This window comes from Aethalodelphis obliquidens, unplaced genomic scaffold (genome assembly GCF_003676395.1).
Source record: "Aethalodelphis obliquidens isolate GAN/ISIS:26980383/991018 unplaced genomic scaffold, ASM367639v1 scaffold6, whole genome shotgun sequence".
Lineage (NCBI taxonomy): Eukaryota > Metazoa > Chordata > Mammalia > Artiodactyla > Delphinidae > Aethalodelphis > Aethalodelphis obliquidens.
In genome coordinates, this window is record NW_020837950.1 from 3,545,569 (window position 1) to 3,571,402 (window position 25,834).

General features: G+C 49.5%; 1 long non-coding RNA gene across 1 annotated transcript; it reads left to right on the top strand.

Annotated features, from left to right (window-relative positions):
- Positions 1-202: 202 nt before the first annotated feature.
- On the top strand, positions 203-22,497 carry LOC113618784 (uncharacterized). Its single transcript, XR_003432122.1, has 5 exons — positions 203-458; positions 8,951-9,067; positions 16,321-16,396; positions 17,221-17,268; positions 20,139-22,497. It is a non-coding gene; the product is annotated as an uncharacterized LOC113618784 (long non-coding RNA).
- Positions 22,498-25,834: the final 3,337 nt, after the last annotated feature.

A 25,834-nucleotide genomic window follows, 5' to 3' on the forward strand; every position in this document is an offset into this window, starting at 1 on the left:
TTCGTCTCCAGAACCTAGAAGGGTAAATGCAGCACTTCTAGGTGTCGTGAAAAAGTCAACACATGAAAGAATCTGTGCATTTTCTAAGCACTGAGAAAAGAGGCAGTGGAGAGAGCCCGGGGAAGCTAGACCTGTGGACGGGGATGGCAGGGGAGTCAGGACCGGAGGGGGCACAGGGAGTGTGGGCATGAGAACACAGATGGAGAAGGGCTGTGGACGTGAGGCAGGCTCCCGGGCTGCACCACGCACTGGCTCAGTCTTTTCACTGATTCCAGGAGACGAACGAAGAGGATGGCTTTGCAGTCGGAGGCCACTGCCAGGGGCAGAAGATGGAGAGGGTGCTGTGGCTGGCCGGCTGGTGTCTTGGGAAGCAGAATTGAGGCCAACGGCCCAAACTGGGGGATAAGACGAGGAAACGACAGGGCGATGGTGAGGACGGCGCAAGGAGAACAGAACAGGTAGGTCACATCCACTGAAAATGCTTCGGGAACCAGAGGACCAGCTAAAATGAGATGGGAATAGGGAGGGTGTGGCTCAGGGAAGCAGAAGCAGAGGAAGGGGTGTGGCGTCTCAGGGAACCAAGGGGGTGAGTTTATCTGGGATTTGGATGGGTGGCTGATTCTGGAATCTACGTGGGAAGGATGTCGACAAGGAGGGAGAGTGACGGGGAGGGACTCCTGGACCTTCCTGGGGGCTGGCCACCATGCTGCACAGCCAGCGTCCAGTCTGTGCAGGTACAGACAGGCTGGCCCGTAAGCTCACGAGAGCAGGGACTGTATTCTCTGTGCCTTGCCCATACTAGGTCTCAGTAAATAGTAAAATGAATGAATAGAGCAGATTTTGTGCAGGAACAGGTCGGACTGTTTCCTGTTGTTCGCTGTCTCGTGTGGGTCTTATCCTGGTACCGAGGGGACTCACGTGCCTTCCCTGACAATGATACTACCGATTAGGCACATACCATGTCCCAGGCACTATTCCAAGAGCTCCATATGTATTGACTCAGTTCACTGTCACCACAAACACACAAGACACGGCTAATACTGTTGTCCCGCTATTTACAGACAGACCCAGAAAAGCTCAGTGGTTTGTTCAAGATGATACAGGTGGGAAGTGGGAAAGGCAATGTTTGAACCCAGACAGTCTGGCTCTAGAGCCCTACCACCCACAGCCTGCCGCCTGCCTCTCAGGATGCTCTACCGTCCCGCCTCTCCAGGGCCAAGTGCCTCTATCCTCAGCCTTCCTCTTGCTTTTTCATCTTCTATGCAACTTGCAGGCGGAGGGGCTTTATGTTTGGAAAGGAATGTGTGAAATGCAAGGATGAAGAAAGCAGCAGGTTGGGGAAAGACTGGAGTCCCAAGCTCTGTGTGTGTGTGTGTGTGTGTGTGTGTGTGTGTGTGTGTGTGGGCGCGCGCGGTGTGTGGTAGGAGCTACAGTTGTTAAAAATGTCTTCATATATATATATATATATATATATATTTTTTTTTTTTTTTTTTTTTTTTTTTTTTTTTTTGCGGTACGCGGGCCTCTCACTGTTGTGGCCTCTCCTGTTGCGGAGCACAGGCTCTGGACGCACAGGCTCAACGGCCATGGCTCACGGGCCCTGGCTCACGGGCCCAGCTGCTCCGCGGCATGTGGGATCCTCCCGGACCGGGGCACAAACCCATGTCCCCTGCATCGGCAGGCGGACTCTCAACCACTGCGCCACCAGGGAAACCCCTCATATATATTTTTAAAAATTACTTCTCATCTAACCCACCAGGGTAAGAGCACCCGACCACAGCTACAGGGCTGGGATTTGATCAGGATGTGAGTATGTCAGTTTAGGGTCAGAGCATAGGAAGTTGAGGACTGGCTAATCGGAAAAGCGAGAACAAAATGAAGACTTGCAGCTTATTCCCAGGGTGGGAAGAGGAAAGACTATCGCTTCTTGAACTTAACTTAAGCATTCAGTTCAACCACCTCTGCATTTTGCCCAGAAGTCTCAAGACCTGAAAAAGAAACCACAGTCAGCCCTCCATACCCAGGGATGCAAAACCCACAGAAGAGGAAGCCAGGCTGTATACAATATTTTATATAAGAGACTTGAGCATCGGCAGATATGGGCAACTGAGGGGCCTCCCGGGTACCGAGGGACTGTGTACTTAGAACTGGGTCGGTGGAGTGAAATTCAATTTAACTCCAACGATAAGCCAGGTACTCTGAAAGCTGCTTTAAAAAAGGAAAAGTGGCATTCATCTATTTCTTGGTGTTCTGCTTTTTCCACCTTCTGTCCTTCTATTACATAACATCAGCCCCATTCAGAGCAGAGATAATGCTTTACAATAGTCCCGGTGCTCAGTGACCAGAAGCACATTTGCTGAACACTGGTGGCTGTTGTCAAATGCCACAGCCCCACTTGAGCATTAAATCATCCGCAGAACCTTGGTTGCTTCGTGTGTCCTTCCCATGTGACCATTATGTGTAGGTAACAGGCTCCAGCAGGGGTTTAGAGGAGAGTATTCTAGTTTGTTCTGCAGCCCTGGCAAACATATGTTCACTTGTCCTCATCAACGTGATGCTGAAAAGTTGAAAAAGCCAGTGCTTTTAAAATGGTTTAAAAAGTAGGGGACTTCCATGTTGGCGCAGTGGTTAAGAATCCGCCTGCCAGTGCAGGGGACACGGGTTCAAGCCCTGGTCCAGGAAGATCCCACATGCCATGGAGCAACTAAGCCCATGAGCCACAACTACTGAGCCTGCACTCTAGAGCCCACAAGCCACAACTACTGAGCCCGCACGCCACAACTACTGAAGCCTGTGCACCTAGAGCCCGTGCTCTGCAACAAGAGAAGCCACTGCAATGAGAAGCCCGCGCACCGCAACGAAGAGTAGCCCCTGCTCGCCTCAGCTAGAGAAAGCCTGTGTGCAGCAACAAAGACCCAACACAGCCAAAAATAAAAGATAAATAAATTTATAAAAAATAAAAGAAGATACACCAGAAATATTAGGTATTTAACCATGAAGTAGGATTAGTCAAATTTATTTGCTTACATTATCATGTGTGTGAGGCCATGTGAAGGTCAATGAAATCATCTGGCATGATCCCTGCTCCCAGGGAATGTACAGGCTAGTTAGGAAGGCAAGATTTACAGAGGAAGGAATGGATGATATATTGTGATGCATACAAAGCGTGTCAAGTTGTACTTAAGGAGAAAGAGGAAGATCAATAGGGCTGGAGTGGCCATAGGAGACTTCTTAAAAGAGCTGGAAGTTGAGCTGGACTTTGAGGGATGAGTGAGATTTGGATGAGAGGGTGCATTTGAAGGAGGAATGAATGTGGCATCTTGGAGAGGGGTGGAAAAGGCTGCACTGACAGAAGGAATTGTGCCAGGATTGAGTGGGAACTTGGGTTGGATGAGTAAGATGCTGCCAGATGATGGAAGGATTTGGAAGCTGGAAGCCAGGGCGTTTAGACTTGTATTTGAACTTGCTAGTGCCCAAACCTAGTGGGGAACCTCAAGGTTCCAATAGGCACGAGGTGCTCTCACAGTAGGGTTTGAGGAACCAAAGGAAATAAGAGAAGAAACATTGCGACCATAGTTAACGTCAGAAATGGACCACAACTTAATGACCGACTTGAATGATTGTCCATTTCTGACATGTGTTTTTCTACAAAAAACAAAGAAGCTAAAACCACTGACCCTGGTGCCTTGACATTCTAGGAGCAAAAGTCCACATGCAGGATCAAGCAGGAGTGAAAGAGAGATAGGGGAGAGGGGGTAAAGGGAACCACAAATCTGCAGGAGGATGGTGAGGGACCCTAAATAATTGGCTGCTGGAGCAGAACGTGTCCGGAAGCTAAAGTAGGCAATCAGATTGCTTAAATGGAAAGCGGATTGGCGTGGGAACAGGATTCATCCAGAGGCTGATGCCATCCAGTCAAGATTTGTGAATAGAATGTAAAGGCAAGGTAGTGGAAAGGAGAACCTTGGGTGTTCAAGGAGAGAAGCCAAAGCGTGACCAACCAGGAGTGCATTCATCCATCCATTCGTCTATTCAGCAGCAAAATATTGGGTTGGCCAAAAAGTACGTTCGGGCAACGAACAAACGTTTCGGCCCACCCAATATATTGCGTGCAGTCGTTGAGTTGCCCAATTCCAGGGAGCCCCATTCACATTGTTTCTTGTATAAATGGCACCGCTGGAGCACCTTGTAGAATAAATCTGAATGGGGCCTTTGGAGCTGTGCCTCCACTTAGCCTGGATTGCGTGGCCATTATGTGTCAGGCACTGCTGTAGGTGCAGAAGTATTAGGTTCAGGGTCAAGTCCAAGAATAGGAACCAGCCAACCAGATCCTGCCAGACTCCAGGGACTGGGCCAGTTCTTATTTGTGCCCACTCATTCCTGTCCTCCCAATAGAATAGATCTGAAGAAGGCTGCAGGTGGAGAGGTGCCAAAGAGGCAGAGGTGAAAATTAAAGCACATTTATAGACAGATGCTACATTTACAAACTAGCCTCTACAAAGCCCCCAGGGGGTTGCCTTCCTTCCACGATGAAAGGTCAGCATGAGTACAAACAGATTCAGCCCCTCTGGAGACAGACCAGACACCTGAAATGGTTTGATTCTCCAGCCTGTGCTGTGGAATAAATAGCTTTACTCCCTCTGGAAGGCCAGTGGCGGAGAATAATTCCAAACCTGTGATGATACCTTTCTCTCTACCTCATTAAACACTTACTTGAGTGAGAAAAGTGAAGTCAGTAAAAATTTATGGACTGCTCTGCCCTAGTTTCTGCAAAACTTCAACTTTTCCTTCTCATCAGCTGTGTGATTTACTGAACATCAGCTAACAGTCACAAGCCTGGTATCTGGTGAGTGCAGGGAATAAATGAATGAAACCCTGGCTTTGGGGAAGTGGATACTACTGTCATGTTGATGGCTTATATAGTGGGAAGCTGGCTTCATGTCACAGCTGATGTCTAATTGCTTAAAACGATGAAGAGAGATTTCCATAGAAAGCCTGAGTCAGCAAAGCAATAGAAAGGCTGAGTCTTTTCCATAGAAAGCCTCTGCTCACAGCTGTCTCCCATTCCAACTGAAATCCCTCAGTCCTGAGGTCATTGTTGGAGATGGGGTCATCACAGTGTCAGCCTGTGATGCTGAAGAATAAGCCATGATGCCTTTAGCTGAGAGAGCAGAACTGGTCTCAGCTAAGGAGCAGAAGAACAACAAGGCTAGTGGAGTGGTCGTCATCTTATCTAGGGAAGATAGGAAAAGAATCTCTCTCTTCAAAGCATTCAGGATACTTCCTGCAGATAAAAATGACAGAAACTCAATTCAAACTGGCTTAAGGATCACAATGGAATTTCTGGGCTTGTGTAACTGGAAAATCCACAGGTAGACTTGGTGGGTTCAGGTATGGCTGGGCTCGTAGGCTCCAATAGCATCCATAGGTCCACAGGTCCCAGGCCAGCCTCTCCTCTCTTGCCCATCTTTGTTCTCAGGCAGGCTCTGGCCAGGTGGTTGTCCTTGGAAGCTCCAGGCTTACCTCAGCCACATAGCTCGCAACTCTCAGCTCAAAGGACAAACCTCTTTCCCAGCATCTCCAGTAAAAGTTCCAGGATTGAGTCTCATTGGCCTGGCTTGGGTTACATTCCCAACCCAAAGGCAATCATCTTGGCCAAGAGGATAGAAAATCATCAAAAAATCTACAAACAATAAATGCTGGAGAGGGTGTGGAGAAAAGGGAACCCTCTTGCACTGTTGGTGAGAATGTAGATTGATACAGCCACTATTGGAGAACAGTATGGAGGTTCCTTAAAAAACTAAAAATAGAACTACCATATGACCCAGCAATCCCACTACTGAGCATATACCCTGAGAAAACCATAATTCAAAAAGATACATGCACCCCAATGTTCATTGCAGCTCTATTTACGATAGCCAGGTCATAGAAGCAGCCTAAATATCCATCAACAGATGAATGGATAAAGAAGATGTGGCACATATATACAATGGAATATTACTCAGCCATAAGAAGGAATGAAATTGAATTATTTGTAGTGAGGTGGATGGACCTAGAATCTGTCATACAGAGTGAGGTAAGTCAGAAACAGAAAAACAAATACCGTATGCTAACGCATATATATGGAATTTTAAAAACCGGTACTGATGAACCTAGTGGCAGGGCAGGACTAAAGACGCAGACGTAGAGAACGGACTTGAGGGCATGGGGGACAGGGAAGGGGAAGCTGGGACGAAGTGAGAGGGTAGCATTGACATATATACACTACCAAATGTAAAATAGATAGCTAGTGGGAAGCAGCCGCACAGCACAGGGAGATCAGCTCGGTGCTTTGTGACCACCTAGAGGGGTGGGATAGGGAGGGTGGGAGGGAGACGCAACAGGGAGAGGATATGGGGATATATGTACACGTATAGCTGATTCACTTTGTTATACAGCAGAAACTAAGAAAACATTGTAAAGCATTTATACTCCAATAAAGGTGTGGGGGGAAAAAAAAGAACAAAATTCAACTGAGTAAAATTTAAAGATCTAAAATTAATTAATTAATAATAAACTGGTCCAGCCAGTTTTTATTTGAACCCAAAGAATAATTCTCTCTGTACTTCAGTTTTCCCTTCTGTAAAATAAGGTTGTTTAGAACATTTCTGAGGTCTCCTCAGGACTCTGAGGTTCCCTGATTCTGCAGCTACCTCTGGGGACCCTATAAGACATTGAGTCCAAGTGAAGATGAGGCCCCACAGGAGGAGCACTTGGGGTTGTTTCAGAGGCCTTGGCCTAAGGGTACATACTGTCAGATTGGGCTTAGAGGGCTAAGTACTGCTTGGCTGAATTCACAAGCCTGCTTTATTGAGGCATGACGTTGGAAATATTCATCAGTCTTAGGGCACAAAACCTGAGCAATAAGAACTGCCCATCAGCAGGGACCCGGGGTGCCACACGGTGCACGTAGGATGGCTGTCAGCCCTGACTGAAGTGCAGCTGCCCTGTCACTTTTCCCTCTTGCCACCCCTGCCAAGGCTTATCTCCCAGCGGCGATATCGGTCCCCACCCCGGCACCTGCCACAGCCTGGAGCCACCAAAGCCACCTGGGGCTTGTGGTTTGCCAGAAGGGTGACCTCTACCACCATAAGAGCCAGGGTTTCCGCCTCCAACATTTTGGTTCTTTCCTGAAACGAAATTTGAAGGTTAATTGTGATTGCCTAAGGGCATTGTAGCTTCTGCCACCTCCCTCATTCCCACATCATTCACCTTCTCTGCCACGGCTGCCACCATAACCACTGAAGTTTTTGCCCATCAAGAAAGTGGATTCTGTCAAAATCAACTCTTAGGCACCACCAAAGAGTCCACAGTGGGCTGGATGAAAAGTTGGCCAACACTCAGTCATACAATGCTCACCTCACTTCACAGCAGTGGGACTTCCGTGGTCATCCACAGTGTGGCCTTCCTGGATAATAACTGGTTGCACAGAACCATGGTCACTGAAGGTTACCAAAACCATGCCTCTCTCTCATGACCTTCTTTACTGTTCAAATAACCTCTTTTTTTTTTTAATTTTATTTATTTTTGGCTGTGTTGGGTCTTTGCTGCTGCGTGCAGGCTTTCTCTAGTTGCAACAAGCGGGGGCCATTCTTTGCTGCTGTGCATGGGCTTCTCACTGCGGCGGCCTCTCCTGTTGCAGAACATGGGCTCCAGGCACACGGGCCCCAGTAGTTGTGGCATACAGGCTCAGTAGTTGTGGCTCACGGGCTCTAGAGTGCAGGCTCAGTAGTTGTGGCGCAAGGGCCCAGGCGCTCCGCGGCATGTGGGATCTTCCCGGACCAGGACACGAACCGTGTCCCCTGCATCGGCAGGCAGACTCCCAACCACTGTGCCACCAGGGAAGCCTTTAAGGAAATTTTAAAATATTTTTCCTTGTGATGGGAACTCTTAAGGTTTACTCTCTTAACACCTTTCATATAGAACATACAGCAGTTAAATCATATTTAACATGTGGTACACGACATCCCTAGTATTTATTTATCTTATAACTGGAAGTTTGTACCTTTTGACCGTCTTCATCCAATCCCCTCTCTCCCCACCCCTGACACCCTTTCACTCTTTCGTGGCTACCACACACTATTTTGTCTCCTAAGAAGCTCAGACATGAGATTTGCACTTAACTGGATGCATTTTCCTCATCCTGAACACCCTGGTGTAACTATTCCACAACTTCATTGCTAAGCCTTCATTGTTTTAATCGGTTTAGAGTTTCATTGTATCTCTGTCTTTTTTTAATAAAGCAAGCTCAATTCCCAGCATAAATAAGTGGTTGAGGGAATATGAAGGAGTGGCTACCAATCCCTAAGAAAGAAGCATAAACAAAACAGAACCCCCATGCTCAAGTTTAGGTTGTAGGGATTGCATCCCATAGATTGAATAAGGTAGTTGATTAAGGTTGAGGGGGAAATAGGAAGTCAAAAGGCCTGGAAGAGCTATCCCCTTCCTCTTAGCCCGGCTGAGGACCCTCCTCCACCTAGGACGACAGTGTCCATGGGCGGCCCCCCACTTTGAGAAGGGAGGGAGCCTCTGGGAGAACATCAGATAATACAGGAAACCACTTCGCTGCCGTGAATGAGTCTTAGAGAATGAGACTGTATTTGTGGCAGACACTGCAACAGCCAGTCGCAACCCCCTGGCCCTCGCTCCTTTTGCTACAGAAGCAGAAAAGGGCAACCTCTACTTTCTCAGTCTCCTTTGCAGCAAGGAGGATGCAACACAGTTCTGGCCAGTGAAATGAAAGGAAGTGGAGGTTTGTTGAGTTTCAGGAAAATCTTTGGCTTTGATGCAGCTGGCACTGGCCTCTCTCCTAACTGGCAGAAGTCAGGATATGGGAGCGAAGCAGGTGGGGCGGGGGCAGGGGGAGGGGGGCACGTGGGAGTCTCTTCCCATCACTCTGTTCCCATTCTAGCAGTGAAACAGAAAGCAAGGCCATCAGCTGTGAGTGAGGACGTGGAAGGAGAGGTCGGGACACATACGAGGATCAGTGAGCAGACTCAGGACTGACCTGAGGTTCGTGGTCAAAGAGGTAAAGTGAGACCGGCCAGCATGGGAGGTGTTCTCCTCTAGCCTTGTTCATCGGCCTGCACACCGACGTGGACTAACATTTAAGTAGGGTTCATGTTTTGCCAGGGAACTACAACAAAAAGAGAGAGGCAAAGGGGTTGAGGGTTCTTGCAAGGAAGTGACCATAGACGTGGACCACGGGCACCAAATGGGGGATAGAGGCAACTGAGGAAGGGACGTGTGGTAGGGGGTACACTGCCTGTAGACTTAAGGGAGTCTCTGCCCCCCAAGGCCAGTGAATGGTGTGAGACAAGCCGTGGGGAAAGGGAGCTGGAAAAGTGGGAGGTGGTGGTCAGGGGGATGCTTGAAACTGAGCTGAAGGAGGAGGTGCAGTTGTTGGTCAACTGTTGATGATAAAGATGCGGTGTCCAGAGTGGAAATGCAGGCAGAAGAGATTATGCTCCCTCCTCCCTTGAAGTTAGATACGCAGACCTAAGGCCTGAAACCTCAAAATGCTAGCCTTCCAGGGACTTCCCTCGTGGTCCAGCGGTTAAGAATCTGCCTGTCAATGTGGGGGACATGGGTTTGATCCCTGGTCAGGGATCTAAGATCCCACATGCCGTGGAGCAACTGAGCCTGTGCGCTAGAGAGAAGCCCGCACACTGCAACAAAAGATCCCACGTGCCGCAACTAAGACCCAAGGCAGCCAAAATAAATAATAAATTAAAAAAAAAAAAAGAACTGAAAAAGTAAGAGAAATCTTAAAAAAAAAAAGTACTAGCCTTCTATTTCCCACCAAACTGACCCCTTAGAGCCAGTAATCGGAAGCTTTTCTCCAGAGCTTCACAGACTCTCTCCTTCCCTCCCTGTATCCCTATTAGCAAACTCCCAGCAGGAGCCCAGTTCAGGGGGCCCCCCAGCACCAGACAGGCAGCAAGATGGGTAAGGAGGACCCTGGCGGGCAGGGGGGCGTCATGGTAGAAATGGCAGCTTCGTCTCAGAACAAGGCGGGGACTCAGGAATTAGAAGAGGTTGCAAGAGCAGGTGGAGACATGCTCCCCTGGGCCGAGGGGGAGGGAAGCCAGGGCTGGGAAGCCCTCTCCTCCCTTAGCCAGGGGAAGGCCCCCAGTCTGAGGTGGAGGGGAAAGTAGAGGAATGGGTAAAGCTCTGCATGGCTCCAAAGGTTAGAAGGTGAAGGGCTGAGAGCCAAGCTGGACATTGTGTTCATAGTCAGGATTCCAGAATGGGAAGGAATCTTGGAGGCATTAAAGTTAGATGCACTGCACATAACGGAAGTCTTAGGGTGGACATTTCGGGTGGTCCACGGTACATGGTAATGGTCACTCCTCAATTGTAGGGTCCTGGGTTCACTTTCTGCCCACCATCCTACCTGTGGCCTCCATGCTAGTGATGGTATTTTGGCCAAGTTGCTTTATTTTTCTGAGCCTCAGTTTGTTCAGCTGAAGAATGGGACTAATTACAGTCTCCACTTCCTGAGGCTAAGGAGCAGACCAGTTAAGATAACGCATGAAAAGTGCTTTGTACCCATGCCAACACAATAAAGTTTCACCATTACTTGTTTTGTTCCCCTCTAGTCCAGTGCCGGGTATACAGTTGGAGCTCAGTAAATATGGAGCTCAACACATATTGCTTGAATTATCATTATTATCGTTATTATCGATGAGGCTTCACACAGTACTCACACACTATATCCAGAACCCACTCCATTACCCAGCACCTAGGAAGGGTCTCATTTCCTTGAGCCATCTTTATTTCTGGATGACCAGTTGCCAGAATTGGAACTGACCCAAGGAGCAATTGTCACAGAGCAGCTGCCGGAGGGTCCAGCCCACGTCAGCCCAGCAGAGCCCAAGGACCTCCTCGGCCAGACCAGACGCTGCTCGTGGCTTTTGTTCGCCTGTCAAATTCCCCCACCCGTCCTCCTCTGGGAAGAAAGAGCAGACACAGTTGAGTCCTTGGGAGGCCAACGCAGGCTAGAGGCTGGGAGCCTGGGAAGGAGAGCCAGGGGAGAGTCGCTGCAGGGGACCATTCTGGGGTGTTCGGCGCAGGCCTGGGAGGTGTTTTCCTTCCTTGTGCCATCGGCTGCGCGTCTGTGTGCAGCTCTCACTGGAGATGGCCTCCCTCCCTCTCTCCCAGAGTCACAGAGGGATTGTGGTGAGAAAGCTCAGGAAAGTCAAAACAAGCCTGGTGATGTGAAAACCATATGAGAACTTTCTGGGGCCCTAGGTCAGCCTAACGGGCCTCCCAGCTGTCACCGAGCCCACAGACGCTGGCCCTGTGTGAGGTGGGGGGCCCTGGCCCCGTCGCTCAAATTCAACAGAGACCAAATTTAAAAGGAAAGAGAGATGAGGAAGGCTGCCGGTCGGTCTCTCTTCTATCATCTCTGTGCTTCCAAGGGCTTAGCAACACAGTGATGCCAGGCCCTTTAAGTGATGCATAGTTATTGAGCGCTTCCTACCTGCCAGGCGCATCCACGGTGGGCCTCATTTCTCCTCTCGTTCCTTTCACTCATCTCAGGGTTTACCTGATTCCCGCGTCAAAGCTCAGGTCTCTGAGGTTTATGGAGGTCAAGTCACCAAGGTGACACGGCTAATAAGTGGTGGAACAGCCCGCGGGGGTTCGAATGCAGGCCCATCTGGCTGAAAACCTTGACCTTTGATTATCCGAGCTGCCTCCCTGGTGACCTTTTGGTTATTTCAAACAAATTTACCAACGTTCAAAATCTTGCGTCAAGGCGTAGCTTTCGGAATGTTCCCCATCCTAGAGAGAAATGGAGACATATTTTTCCCTTCCGGTCATATTATCTAATCTTTGGACAATACTCTAACGTACCAATTGTTATTTGTACCTGAAGTTACTGCACAGCAAAGCCTGTCAGGGTGGGAGGGGGATTATTTTCCAGAGCTCTCATTATTGTGATGTTAAAATTAAATGTTCTCTTAGAGCAACTAAAAAAAAAAAAAAAACCTAATTCAGAAAGTGAGATAAATGGCTGTGCAAGTATAATGGCTTGTTTTTCGGGTTCCCAAAGACCAGAAAAACGAGCTTGATGTACAAATACATGTGCAGACTTTCACCTGTCTATGATCTGCAATTATTTATACATCCAACATCTATCTTCTTGGGATGGTTTCTTGAAAATCATTCAAATCCATTTCAAAACTCAGCAAACTTTTGGAAGGCTGACCAGACCCAAGTGTTCTGAATTTTTTTTAATTGAAGTATAGTTGATTTACAATGTCATGTTAGTTTCAGGTGTACAGCACAGTGATTCAGTTGTGTGTGTATATATATATATATATATATATATATATATATATATATTCTTTTTCAGCTTCTTTTCCATAGGTTATTGCAAGATATTGAATATAGTTCCCTGTGCTATACAGTAGGTCCTTATTGTTTGACTATTTTATACATAGTAATGTGCATATGTTAACTCCAGACTCCTAATTTATCCCTCCCACCTCCATTCCTCTTTGGTAACCATACGTTTGTTTTCAATGTCTGTGAATTTCTTCCTCGTGGACTTTAGGGCTGGCAACCTGGAGATGGAGTTGCTTCCAGAAGCTGCCTGGCTCCCCTCTGGAGTCAGCTTGAGGCCTAATTATTTCAGGAGAAGCAAGGGTCTGCTTCAACTTCCTCACGAAAAGACTCATGAAGAGTCCTCCCACTTAACTAACATGAGGGAACGGAAGGAGCATCAGGGTAGGAACCAAAGCAATCCAGGCAGAGGACATGAAACAACCTAAATGCCATAAGGCTGGTTAAAGGTGTCCCTACACATCCAGACAGAGGGGCCCAGGCAGCTGTTGAGAATGAGCTGGATCTGTAGGGATTAATAAGGAACAATCTTTTGATTGTTTTCTGATTTGCAACAAACCTTTTTCTTGTACTCTTTTTTTAAAATGCAAACCAGTATATAATATCTACTTTTTTCTTTTAATTGGGAGTTATCTGTAGCTATAACTTTCTCTCTCTCCATTGTGTGTATACCTATATAAATAACTATATCTGTGCATGAATACGCTTTGAATAGCTCTTGACGGATAACTGGTAACAGTGATTGTTTCTGGAGAGGAAAACTAGGAGGCTTCAGATCAAGTTGAAAAGAACATTTACTTTTCACTCTACCCATTTATAGTGTTTGAATTTTAAAACTTTTTAAAAAGTATGGTTACCATTGCTAACATGGATTTGACACATATTACACACCACGTACTGTTGTAGCACTTCACATGTTTAAACACATTTAATCCTCACCATACCCTAAGAGGTAGGAACTCTTATTATGACCATTTTACAGATGAGAAAACTGAGGCACAGAGAGTGTATACCTCTAGTACGTGACAGAGCAGGCATTTGATTGCAAATAGAGAGGCTCCAAATATGCTATGCACGTACTGTGTTCAAAAATAATAAAGATGCTGGGGTTTTTTTTTTATGTCAAGTGAAGTTGTTGCAGCCATCTCAGACCTTGAGGGTGACACCACCCCTGGGTCCAGTTCTCAAAGAATAAGGGGTGGGTTGGGTGGGGTTTGGAGGGAGGTGGTGGTGGGGAGGACTGTGAGCCCAGTGCCTAGGTCCCCCAGCTTCTTTTTTTTTGTTTTTAATGTCTCTCTTTGGCATGAGGAGATATATATATATATATATATAGATATAGATATATATATATATATATATATATTTTTTTTTTTTTTTTGGATGTCGGGTTTCTGCTCACGGGCTTTCTCTAGTTGCAGCAAGCGGGGGCTACTCTTCATTGTGGTGCACAGCCTTCTCACTGTGGTGGCTTCTCTTGTTGCAGAGTATGGGCTCTAGGCGCATGGGCTTCAGTAGTTGTGGCATGCGGGCTTCAGTAGTTGTGGCACACAGGCTTAGCTGCTTCGCGGTATGTGGGATCTTCCCAGACCAGGGCTCGAACCCATGTCCCCTGCATTGGCAGGCAGATTCTTAATCACTGCACCACCAGGGAAGTCTCCCGCCCCAGCTTCTTATTTGAGAAGCTGGGGTTGATTCTCTAGCAGGCCTTGATCCCTACTATCCTATTGCTAATTTTAAAATACATAAATAGATCTTGCTTTCAGCCTTCATTATGTGAGCATACGAAGGGGGAGAAATTAACTGAGAGCCTCTCCTGGTCTCCAGTGGATGGATGGAAATTGAAACCCCTCTCCCCCGTTTTCCTCACCGCATTAAAGAAGCACATTGTGTTCTCTGAACCCGTCAGGGCTGCAGTGAGAATGGCACCCTCTCCAGAGTCACCGTAACCCTGAATCAAGTTGATTCACAGGCCGTCTGGCTGTGAACCCCACAGTACTCTATACTTATGCTCAAAGAGTACTAATTGCCTTGTTAGCAGACCTCCTCTCAAGAGAATGAAACTTAAGCAGAGGAATATCAGAGCGTGATTTCCAGAGAAGTGAGCTGATCCAGAAACTAATAGCATTTCCAGCAACCAAGTCGCCGAAGGCCCGCAGAGCAAATAAAAGAGCATTTTAATGGTATTGTCAAGAGGATACGACTTGTCAAGGCAGATTTGCAAACCGGAAAGGGGGCAGAGACCGCTCTTGTCTAGACATCTGATTAGCGAGAAACTGTAGGATTATGAGGAGTGTGGATTTTTCTGGCTGCCGTGTCTGAGGCGGTCAGGCTTTCTGCACACAGGGCCGGATGAGAGAAACCTTTGTCCCCAGTGGAAAACGCTGGCTGGTCTTCATCCTCCCTTGGGCTCTAACAGCCAGTTCGGGACCAAGAGACTGTACAGTAGGTCCCCTACCTACGAACCTTCAAGTTGTGAACTTTCAAAGATGCGAACGTGTGTCCACATGTCCAATCACATAAATTAGTTCACGTGTCTGGTGTACCTGGTCACCTGCGTGCATCCTCTACAAGTGGTTGTGCTTTTGTGTACTTTACAGTACTGTACAGAGTCCTGTTATTTGTGTGAAAAGTATTATAAACCTCTTACAGTACAGTACTGTGTAGCCGATTGTGTTAGTTGGGTGCTAACTTTGCGGGACTTAGGGACAAATTGGACTTACGCACACACTCTCGGATCGGAACTCGTTCATATGTAGGGGACTTACTTTGTTAGTTGATTTTAACCTGCTGCCGCTCGGGGCACTGGGCACTTGCCTGGGAGGGTCTGGGGTTCGGAGACGAGAGAATCACTGACGGGCACGTCACCGCTTCCTGCCCTTCCATCGGCAGTCCCAGCTTGCTGTCTGATCACGCTGCAGGCTGATCCCCTGGACTTGGGGCCTCTGTTCTGCTTAAATAACTGTCCAACCCCCTCACCCCAGGACACCATGGAAACCACAGCACTTCCGGGTGGGAATTATGGGTTGTGGGCTCAGACAAATAATCCTCGCTTGGATGGAAATGAAGTCAGGTGAATCGGGGGGTGAGTGTGTAAGGACTGCAGGGCCTTGGGTAATGGTGGGACCCTGGAGGTGACAGGTGGGTTCCTAAAGGAAAGGGGCTGGGAATCAGGAAACGTGAGGTTCTAGAACAGGTTCCTCACCTCCTCTAAAGGGAGGAAATTAATATCAATATCACGATTCCAGTCCCTGTGCCACCCGAGTGCTTTCTGCACAGCGCTGTGGGCCATCCCTGCCCGCAGCCCAGGGCTGCCTGCTTGTTCATGAAAAGTCACAGCCCAGCCCCGCATCAGCAGCAGGGACTACAGCAAGTGCGAGAGACGGGGCTGAAAATACAGTCGTTCCATCAGTCTGAGTCCAGCTAGGCAAAGAAAAGCCACTGTGGATTTCAAACAGGGAGTGCGTGCCGAGGAATTTGTTACAGGGGTGAGACAGTCCTGAATTGGCAACAATAGGAAGCAGCTACCACCTGAAGGCTGGGGAGGTGTGGGGTGAAGGGAGATGGGAGAACCAGAGCCGAGGCGGGAGCCCCCAGACAGGAGCGAAAACCAAAGCAGGCCTGCCTGGTGGGAGTTAGAATCATAGAGCAGCTACCACCCAGGCGGGGAGGGAAAGGGTATAAAAGTATCTTAGAGTTTCTCCCTGTGCCCTCGCCTCCGACCTTCTCCTGGCGTACGGTCTTCAGGGGTCTGGCAGGGAGAGTGGAACAAGGCAGCGCAAGTTGGGGCAGAGGAAGGGGGTCAGATATTCTGTGAACCAGTCTCCTCACCTCCTGTGCTCTGCCCTCTGCAACCACCAGAGTGAAACGACAGAATTAAATATTTGCGTAATTATTAGTTTAATATCTTTTTCACCTCCTCCACACCATCAGCACTGCAAACCCTGAGCTCCATGAACGCAGGGACGGCGTCGGCCTTATTCACTGCTGTAACACAGCACCCAGCATGGTAAGTGATTCCTAGCTGATTCTTTAGTGCACTTGTTAAGAATAATTGAATGAATGAATGGTTGTGTACTGCCCATCGTGCAAGCAATGGATTCTCAGAGTAGAGCCTGCAGGATTTAAAATCTAAAAACAGTAGCACTTAAACTCACCACACACTCCATAAAGTCTAGGAGATCACCCAGCCCCTAGGGCCGACCTTCCAAGAGCTCAACGTCATGCAACTTCAGTGGGATATTAGAATTTAAACAGCTCTTACTGTGTTACCAGGACAGAATTTTGCCCCTTGGTGAATATGAAATTATTTTGTAAATCACAAAATAATGCATTTATCTTAGAGAGTATAGTAACGTTCATTACGTTTTACACGAGTAAGCCCCGCTTCTGCATCTACTGAGAGTGCCACGGAAGGATTTTAGGGTTCCTCTTTTCTAAGACCTATTAACATCTAGTACAGATAGAAATTCCAGGGGATAACTTACACCAGTTACTCACAGGGAGAAATGATTAAGGGGAAGATGAGAAATTGGGTAGAGAGAAGGATTCAAAGAGAGAAAAGGAAAGGTAGCCTGAGTCGCTCACACATTCTCAGGAAGGAGGAGGTGACGTGGACCAGGTGACAGGAGGGCAGCAGGACAGTTGCCATGGTTGCAGCGGGTGCTGAGGGCCGAGGGGCCAGAAAATGAGAAGTGAAGGTAGCAGATGCCAATTAGGGCAAAAGCACAGCTGAAACTTGACAGGGTGGATTCAATCAGGGCAGAAAGGGACTAGCAAATTGATAACTATAACAAACAACTACAACAACTAACATCTGTTTATTGCTTTCAGCGTGCCAAGCAACCAGCTCCACAGTAATTCTCAGGACAGCCCTGCAAGGTAGATACAAGTATTTCCCCATTTTACTGGTAGGAAACCAGTAGATATCTGGTCTGTGTGTGTGTGTGCGTGTGCGCGCGCGTGTGTGTGTGTGTGTGTGGTGTTCTGTTTGGGGTTTGCAGCATCTAATCCTCCTTCCTAACCACACACTGGTTTCCTTGCGAGGAACATGGCAACTGGTCTCCCAGATGGTCCCATGAGCCTCCCCTTCTGGTATTCACACCCTTTAGGGTCCCCCCACCCCCATATTAAATAAGGCTGACCAATTCTGAGTGTTGCTGTATATTAACTTATTAAATCCTCCCAGTAATCCTATAAGGTAGGTACTAGTATGTCCGGTTGTACACATTCTTACAGAGGAGGAAATAGAGGTACAGAGAGCTTAAGCAACTTGCCCAAGATTGTGGAACTAGCTAGTGGTGGAACTGGGATTTGAATCCAGTTTTCTCACTCCAGAGTTTGTGCTTAACTGAAGCAAAAGTAAATGTGTTGAAGGAAACTAGGTTTACCCAGAACTGATGGAGAACCAGGCTGCAGTGGTTTCTTAACTCCCAGAAGGAAGGCATAGTCTTGCTGGATGCCCAGGTGCCCTGTGGTTTGCCCCCTCCCTCCCCATTCCATCACAGACCTCCTCGCCTGCCCCCCACCCAGCGCTGCTCTGCTCCAGCCTCCTTCCTCTGCCTGTAGCGCCGGGACCACATCAGAGCCCCGGCACTGACACTGCCTCCTGGAACCGCCCCCGATGCCCTCCCCACCTTGTCCACCCCCAGCTCCCTCTCCTCCTTCAGGTACTTTCTCAGCGAGCTCTCCCTGACCAGCCTCTCTAGGATTTTACCTTCTGCTTGCACTTTATTCCCCTTTCCCCGCCAAGGTAGACACTGTTGTCGCCGCACCCAGATTGTTTCCTGGGCCAGTGCACTCACCCCAAGCTGCTGTGAGTGTGGCCGCCAATGGCTCTGAGATGCCCTGCTTCTCTGGGGAATTGTCCTCTACCAACAGGCTCTGCCTTGGCTGAAAAGTTACAGCCCCTTCCTCACCCAACCCAGGGCAGCCCACAGCCAGGAAATGCCCTCACAGAAAACAGTGTTGTTTGCTATTACTGAAACCAAAGAACATATACTGCCCAGAAACCAAGCCCAGGAAGGTAACTAGGTCGCTGACGAGTCAATAGCACAGAAACTTCAAGATCTGAGCCCCACCTGACTGATTCCGCATCTCCAGTTCCTTAGTCACTCCTGGCTGGCAGCAATGCAGCCTTGCTGGAACACAGCCCTAAGACACCCCTGTGAAATGTGCCAGAATTAACCTCTAGAATGAGTTAGGCAATGGCCCTCAGCTGGCTTTGGCAGGGCTCCAGCTCAGGAAAAAAGGAGCTTTCCCCCTTGCCCGTGGCCGTTCCTATCTCCGCCACGCGTTCTGATCCCTCACCCCAATGAGGAAGCACAGCTGCACCTGGGTGCCTTCTACCGAGTACCTTTCTTCATCCACCTAGTTTTCAGATCCCATCTGGAGGCAGATGAATAGACTTCCCTTGTTTACCTTATCATTTGACTGAGACCTGAGTGGGCAGACTGTGGGAGGCCAGTAGTCCCAAGAGGAGCTGACAGATGCCTTTGGACAAACAAGCAAGTAAGCTGGGTTACTGGCAGATCATCCAAGATAGGGAGGAATAGCACACTGGGATCAGAAGCCAGCTTTCATAGGCTGGAGAAATTAGATGAGAAGGTGGAATGAGCTTGTGGGCGACAGCATTAGCAGTTCAAGACTCCTGGCTTGACCACCAAGGTCAGGATTTGTGCAAGTCCTGGGATGCATAGAGGCCTGAGGACTCATTTATTCCTTCAACATACATTTGCTGAGCACCTACTATATACCAGGTGCTGTTTTATCTACTGAGGATGCAGCAGGGGACAAAGCAGACAGAGTGACTTCCCTCCTGGATGGACATCTTAGTGAGAGAGAGATGGACAAAGTTAAATATATGTTATGTTAAGTGAGCACTAAGAAGAAGAAAAAAACAACAGGAAGGTCTTAGGTTGGGTTCCCTAGAAGCAGAGCCTGAGACAGGGATTTGGTGAAGGTGGGTTTTTTTGTTTTGTTTGTTCATTTATTTTGAGCGAGAGTTCTTAGATGAAAGGGAGTGAAGGAAGCAGATAATGAATGGAAAAAAGTCAAGAAGAATGTGGGCTTAGGTCTGATCCACGAGAGACTCTGGAGTATTCATATAACTCTTACACAATTGTCCCCACCTTGAAGCATGAAAGCCAGCACCTTGGGTCCCCTTATCTTTCAGTCATTGGCTGTGGGCTGCCCTGGGTTGGGTGAGGAAGGGGCTGTAACTTTTCAGCCAAGGCAGAGCCTGTTGGTAGAGGACAATTCCCCAGAGAAGCAGGGCATCTCGGAGCCATTGGCGGCCACACTCACAGCAGCTTGGGGTGAGTGCACTGGCCCAGGAAACAATCTGGGTGCGGCGACAACAGTGTCTACCTTGGCGGGGGAAGGGGGAATAAAGTGCAAGCAGAAGGTAAAATCCTAGAGAGGCTGGTCAGGGAGAGCTCGCTGAGAAAGTACCTGAAGGAGGTGAGGGAGCTGGGGGTGGACAAGGTGGGGAGAGCGTCGGGGGCGGTTCCAGGAGGCAGCGTCAGTGCCGGGGCTCTGATGTGGTCCCGGCGCTACAGGAGGAAGGAGGCTGGAGCAGAGCAGCGCTGGGTGGGGGGCAGGCGAGGAGGTCTGTGATGGAATGGGGAGGGAGGGAGCAAACCACAGGGCACCTGGACATCCAGCAAGACTATGCCTTCCTTCTGGGAGTTAAGAAACCACTGGAAGGTTCTGAGCAGAGGCCTGACATGATCTCACTTTCGTTTTAACAGGTTTGTTCTGGCGGCCATGTTGAGAGTAGACGAAGAGACCAAGAGTGGAAGCTGGGAGGCCAACCAGAGGCCACTGCAATAATCCAAGTGAGAGAAGAGAGAGGCTTGGACCAGGGCAGTAGCAGGGAGTGTGGTGAGAGTGGTCAGATCCTGGAAATATTTTGAAATTCAAACCAGTGGGATTTTCTGAGAATCTGAATATCAGGTTTGAGAGAGAGAAAGTCAAGGTTGGCTGCAAGGATTTTGGCTTGAAATCTTGAAAGATGGTTGCCATTAACTGACATGGGGAAGCTGTGGGTAAGGCATTTTCGTTTTCATGTTCAATGGGAGCTCCGTTTGGACATGTTGGTGTGTAATGTCCACTGGACACTGGACATCCAAGTGGAAGTGTTGAGTGACTTGGATATAATTTTGGGAGTCATGGGTGAAAAGATGTCACTCAAGCTATGAGATCATACAGGGAGTGGGTCGAGATGCAAAAGAGAAGGGGTTCAGTAATATTTGTCAAACAAAGCACGCTGGGCATGGGCCTCCCCACTGGACGTAGGGGTGTCTCCCTAATGGCCTGGGCCAGATCCATTCTTACATTCCCCGAGCACTCACCTGTTGCAGGGAATGTCACTGATCTCCAGAAGCCCCCCACCCTTGGTGTTTCAGAATCATAAATACAGGGATACTCAAATTTAAACAATCACATCAAAAACCTACATTTTCAAGAGAGATAAAGTAGGGGGTGATAATAGGTTGTATGAATGAGTCCCCACAGACCTGCTATCAGTCAAGCTTCACACACAGCCCTCTCGGGCATTTCAAACAGGATCCTGTCTGTAAAAATAAGGCCCCAGCTTTTATCAGTGCCCCTGTTGTTCAAAGGGTCACCGGTCCCCAAGCGGAGATATGCAAAGGTCACCTGCTCACACCACCCCGTGGGAATGTTACCTGCCAAGCTGCCCATCCAGGCGCTCTGTGCCGCAGAAGAGGATGAGAGCAGAGCAGGGAGGGAGGAAGCAAAGCTTTCTCTGCTTCTGGGCCCTGTCCCCCTGCACCACTTGTGAGTCCCGCCTGTCACTGAATTCTCTCCCTCTCCCAGTCCTATGCAGACGGAGGCATGCCATCACAGGAAGACACTAAAAGAGTTTGCCTTTTCAGAAATTACTCTAGTTTGGAGGCCTTTTTTAAAAGCACCTGTGCTGTGGTAGAAGGAACACTGGAGTGAGAGGCCCTCCATCCTGGTTCTGCCAGGAACCAGCAGGTTGGCTTCGGGAGCAAGTTTTACCTACTTGTGCCTCAGTCTCCTCATCTGTGAAATGGGTATCTGAGTGCCCCATGAGGTCATTCTGAGGGTTAAAGGAGTTGAAATGGGTAAAGTACACAGAAGAACGTCTGTCACAAATTAAGGTATATTTTATTTCATGTTGTGTTAGCAATAATATAGCTCTTGGTTGCTGTTATTATTGTTGTTGTTGAATTGACCCTGCCAATTAGCTTTGTGATCTTGGGCAAGTCGCCCCACTTCTCAAAGCCCTCAGGCTCCTGTCCTCGGAGGTGCTCTCACAGTAGTCCGTGAACAGCCCTCCCTTCCAGGCTCTGAGAGTGGGGAAAACTCCACAGCCGCACATTTGAGAGGCCCGGTGACCGCTGAGGCCCTTACAGGAAGTGTGATGGCACTGTCAGAAGGGGGGGTATCCGCACAGGAGGTGAAGGGGCTGGGAGGTGGCAAGGCTGCCCTCGCTCCCCTTACTCTGTTTCCCTTTCCCACTGGAACACGGGTATCTTCTCCAGTCCCCCCACTTCTCCTTTACACCCTGAGTCCCTGCAAGAGCTGTACAGAGTGCTCTGAACAGCCTATCCTGGTGGTGTTCTTTGTCTACAATTTCAAGAAAACAATCACATGTCATCTGTTTATTCCAGGAAACAGGTTCCGTAGTGACGAGAAGCCCCAAACTTCTGAGAAAGAGTCTTTGTTTACAACATTTGTAGAGTCTTGCTTATGTTTGCATTTCCCCTACTAGTAATAGTTTTGGCACTCCATCTCCTGCTGCATGCAAGTGCACTACCTGAGCCCGGGTGCACCTTGCCAAGTTGGAAGGGAATTGCTTATAGGCAGCCCGTAGGAATCGTTGGGTTCCTGGGGCTGTGCCAGCACGGGAAGAGGGAAGTAAAGGAAGAAAAAGTAAGAGAGCCTTGGGCTGGGAATCAGGAGCACACCCAACTGAGGCACCCCAGGCAAGCTAACCATTTGGCTCCTGACTCAATTAGAAAGAGTGCTTAGGGCTTCCCTGGTGGCGCAGTGGTTGAGAGTCCGCCTGCCGATGCAGGGGACACGGGTTCATGCCCCGGTCCGGGAAGATCCCACATGCCGCGGAGCGGCTGGGCCCGTGAGCCATGGCCGCTGAGCCTGCGCGTCCGGAGCCTGTCCACCGCAGGGGGAGGGGCCGGGGGAGAGAGGCCCCCGCACAAAAAAAAAAAAAAAAAAAGAAATAGCGCTTAATTGCTCATCTTAGCGGTACCTTCAAGAAGAGGTTTATTCCTCTCTTACATAAAAGAAGTCTAGAGGGCTTCTGTCGTAGCTCCACAAACTCTTTAGCTCTCTGCTCCACCATCCTAGTTCATTGCTTTTATCCTTCAAGTTTGCTCCATGATCCAACATGGCTGCTAGGAGCTCCAGCCATTACATCCACATGCCAGGCAACAGGAAGGAGGAACCAAGGAAGGGCAAAAAGAGCATTCACACGCTCTACCTTTTACAGAGCCTTCCCAGAAGTCCCATACAACAGCTCTGCTTACATCTCAATAGCCAGAGCTCAGCCACACAGCTGTTCCTGACTGCAGAGGACGCTGTGTTACCTACGGAGACACTGAGAGTGGTTTGAGGGAAAGGGGAGAATGAGGACTGTTAGTAGCAGCACAGCCTCCAGTTTTCTGTCCTGAGCAATTCTGCTCTGGCCCCAAACTTGCACACCCACGTAGCAAAAAAAAAACACTTCATAAAGCACCGTATTTACTTGTTGCTCAAATATTCCCCCAGAGAATGTTAAGATTTCTCCCATCTTTGTTATACTATACTCTCCTACAGAGGAATTCTAATAGAGTTTGTTCCATGTCAGAACATGTCTAAGGATGCTTTAGCTTAACAGCCATGTTTAAACTCCCCTCAACTCTTGGTCTGAGAAGTTACCTGGCTCTGACAAGAGACCTAGGACCTAGTCTTAGCAAAGACACCATCAGTCTGGATCCTTTATTCATTCAACAAATATTTGTTTAACATCTAACCTGCCCAAGACATTGCGCTAGGTATTGTGGACCTGGGAACCAACACATGCAATGTCAGTGCCCTCGCAGTGCTCACAGTATAGGAAATTCACAGGCACTGGTAATACATGATGGAGAGGTGCTGGGGGCCAAGTGTGTGAGGCTCCCTGGCAGTTCCTCGGCAGGTTTTTGACCCTATCCAGGAGTGTCAGGAAGGCTTCCACAGGGGTGACCTCCAAGTTGAGAGCTGAAGTTCAAGCAGGGGTTATTCAGACTGTGAATAACAAAGAAGTCACAAGATCAGAGGATGAAAGATCCTTGTGGCCACAGTGCAGAGGAGGAATTGGAGAGGGGCAAGTGTGGGGGCAGGGAAACCGGCAACGAGCCTGTTCCTCCATCCAGGAGAGCAGGAGAGGCAGAGGCAGCTTGGATGGTGAGAAGGGAGGCATACGAGAGGCATCCTGGAGGTGGCGTCCAGAGAACGTGGTGACTGGTTGGTGACGATCGTCTGTTTGGAACAGGAGGAGGGATCCAGACCTGAGGCGGGTTTCTGGCTCAGGGTTCCCGGCTTCAGAAGCTGGCTGGTGGTGTATCCCAGGGCTGGATAACACAGCGGAACAGGCCAGGGCCCGTGGCTGAAGCCTGCCCCTTCCCCCGCATCATGAGGAGTCAGGCATGTGGACACTCCGGCCCACGCAGCCCCTGCACACCACCGGTCACACGAACAGCTTCTCCTGAAGCAGAAAGCATCCTCTGGGGGACTGACCCGGCCCAGAGGCCTTCGCAGACTCGGGGAGAAGCGTGACGCTGTTTGAGCGGGGAATTCTAGGGCCTGGGAACATAAGGTGGTTTGGGGGTCAGCACGTCCCAGTGGGAAGGGGCACAGCCAAAAGTCAGCAGGAGAGGGGGGCCTCCAAGTGCCCTGGGGCAGAGGTCCCAGGACCCCGGGTGTAAGGGCAGGACCGGCCGGAGAAAGTAGGGTGCGAGGAGATACTGACTTTAGTGCTGGGGAGCTTGTGTTTGAAGGGTCTGTGGCGCTAACCAGGAGGTAGTCAGAGCTGTCATTCGGGGGCACAGAAGGAAGATTTTGAAGTCATATATCTGTCTTCGCACACTGGCTACCCTCAGCATCATGTATAAAACAGGGCTATGCTGGGCTATGGGACCTGCTCCCGGAGCCTCCTTCCTCCTCCGAGCGTCTCCAGGCCATAAATCAGCCTCCCCATTCCACTGCCCTGCCCCAGGGCTGGCGGGCCTCGTTGGGGCAAAGCCTGAGGAAGCCTGTCCGAGGGGCCCAGCCTCGCCCGATTCACCAGATTCCTGTAATCAGTTTGGTTACACAACAAAATTCAGATCAGAGTGAGGATTAGCAGAGGAAATTCGTGCACGGCGCTTTGAACTTCACAGATGAAAGCCCCCTCCCCCATTCGCACAAAGAAAGCCAGAGGTACGAAACGGGACGGGACGTGAACACATCTCCCCTACCCTCACCGGCCTCACTGCCGCCCGCTGCAGCCGGCCGGGTGAGCCATTGGCATCCCAGACGGCCTTCCCCCCGTGGCATTCCACCCAGGTCTCCCGGACGGGGGGAGAATGGATTCTTTCCTCAGCCCGCTGCTCCTGGAATTGCAGGCATTCGGTGAGCCGGCCCCCAGCCCTGCCTTCTCCGGGACTCCCGCGTGCAGCCGGTCCCGCAGAGTAACGGGGACATTCGCGTCCTCCCCACCTCCCCACCCCACTCGGAGTCCACAGCCCACGGCTGCACAGGGAGGGAAGGAAGAGGGCCTGGTAGGGGGAGGGGGCGTGCAGCCAGGGCAGCCCTCCCGGCGGATCGGCCTGCCGCTGGCGGGTGATTGTTCCCAGATGGAGACTGTTAAACCCTGTCGGCCTCAGATACACACTGAGCGCTACGTCCGCATTCCTGGGATGTGTAACTGCCCGGCTTCACCTTCTGCGGCCCTCGATTCAATAACATGTCAAGTTCCCTCAATCTCACCCAGAGCTAAAACCCTTTCACCTACTCCCAGTCTCTGCATTTGGAACGCATATTCGCTGTGGCTGTCTAAATATTTAAGCTGGGCTAAGGGGGAGATGTATGTAATTGGATTGATTACACTGAGTTGTCGGAGCTGAGTGGGTCTCACCTGTTAGTGCTGGCTTCATGATGAGCTTTGGAAGCCCAGAGTCATGGACTGTGCTCTCTGGGCTCTAGGACTGATGATCATGGATGCTGTCCCGGCGGTTAGCAGCCCTGGGTACCTGAGGGAGGAGCATGGCAATTCTGCTGATGATTCTTTACTTGAGGGCCTGGCTGCTGGAGGGATCCTGTGCCCTTGATTCCGCACTCGAGGTACCAGATCTGCCATGCTAGGAAGTGCATTCCACAGCCCTCTCCACCCTGACTTGGCATTGCCTCTCAGAGCTGTGATACTGCTCCCACCCTG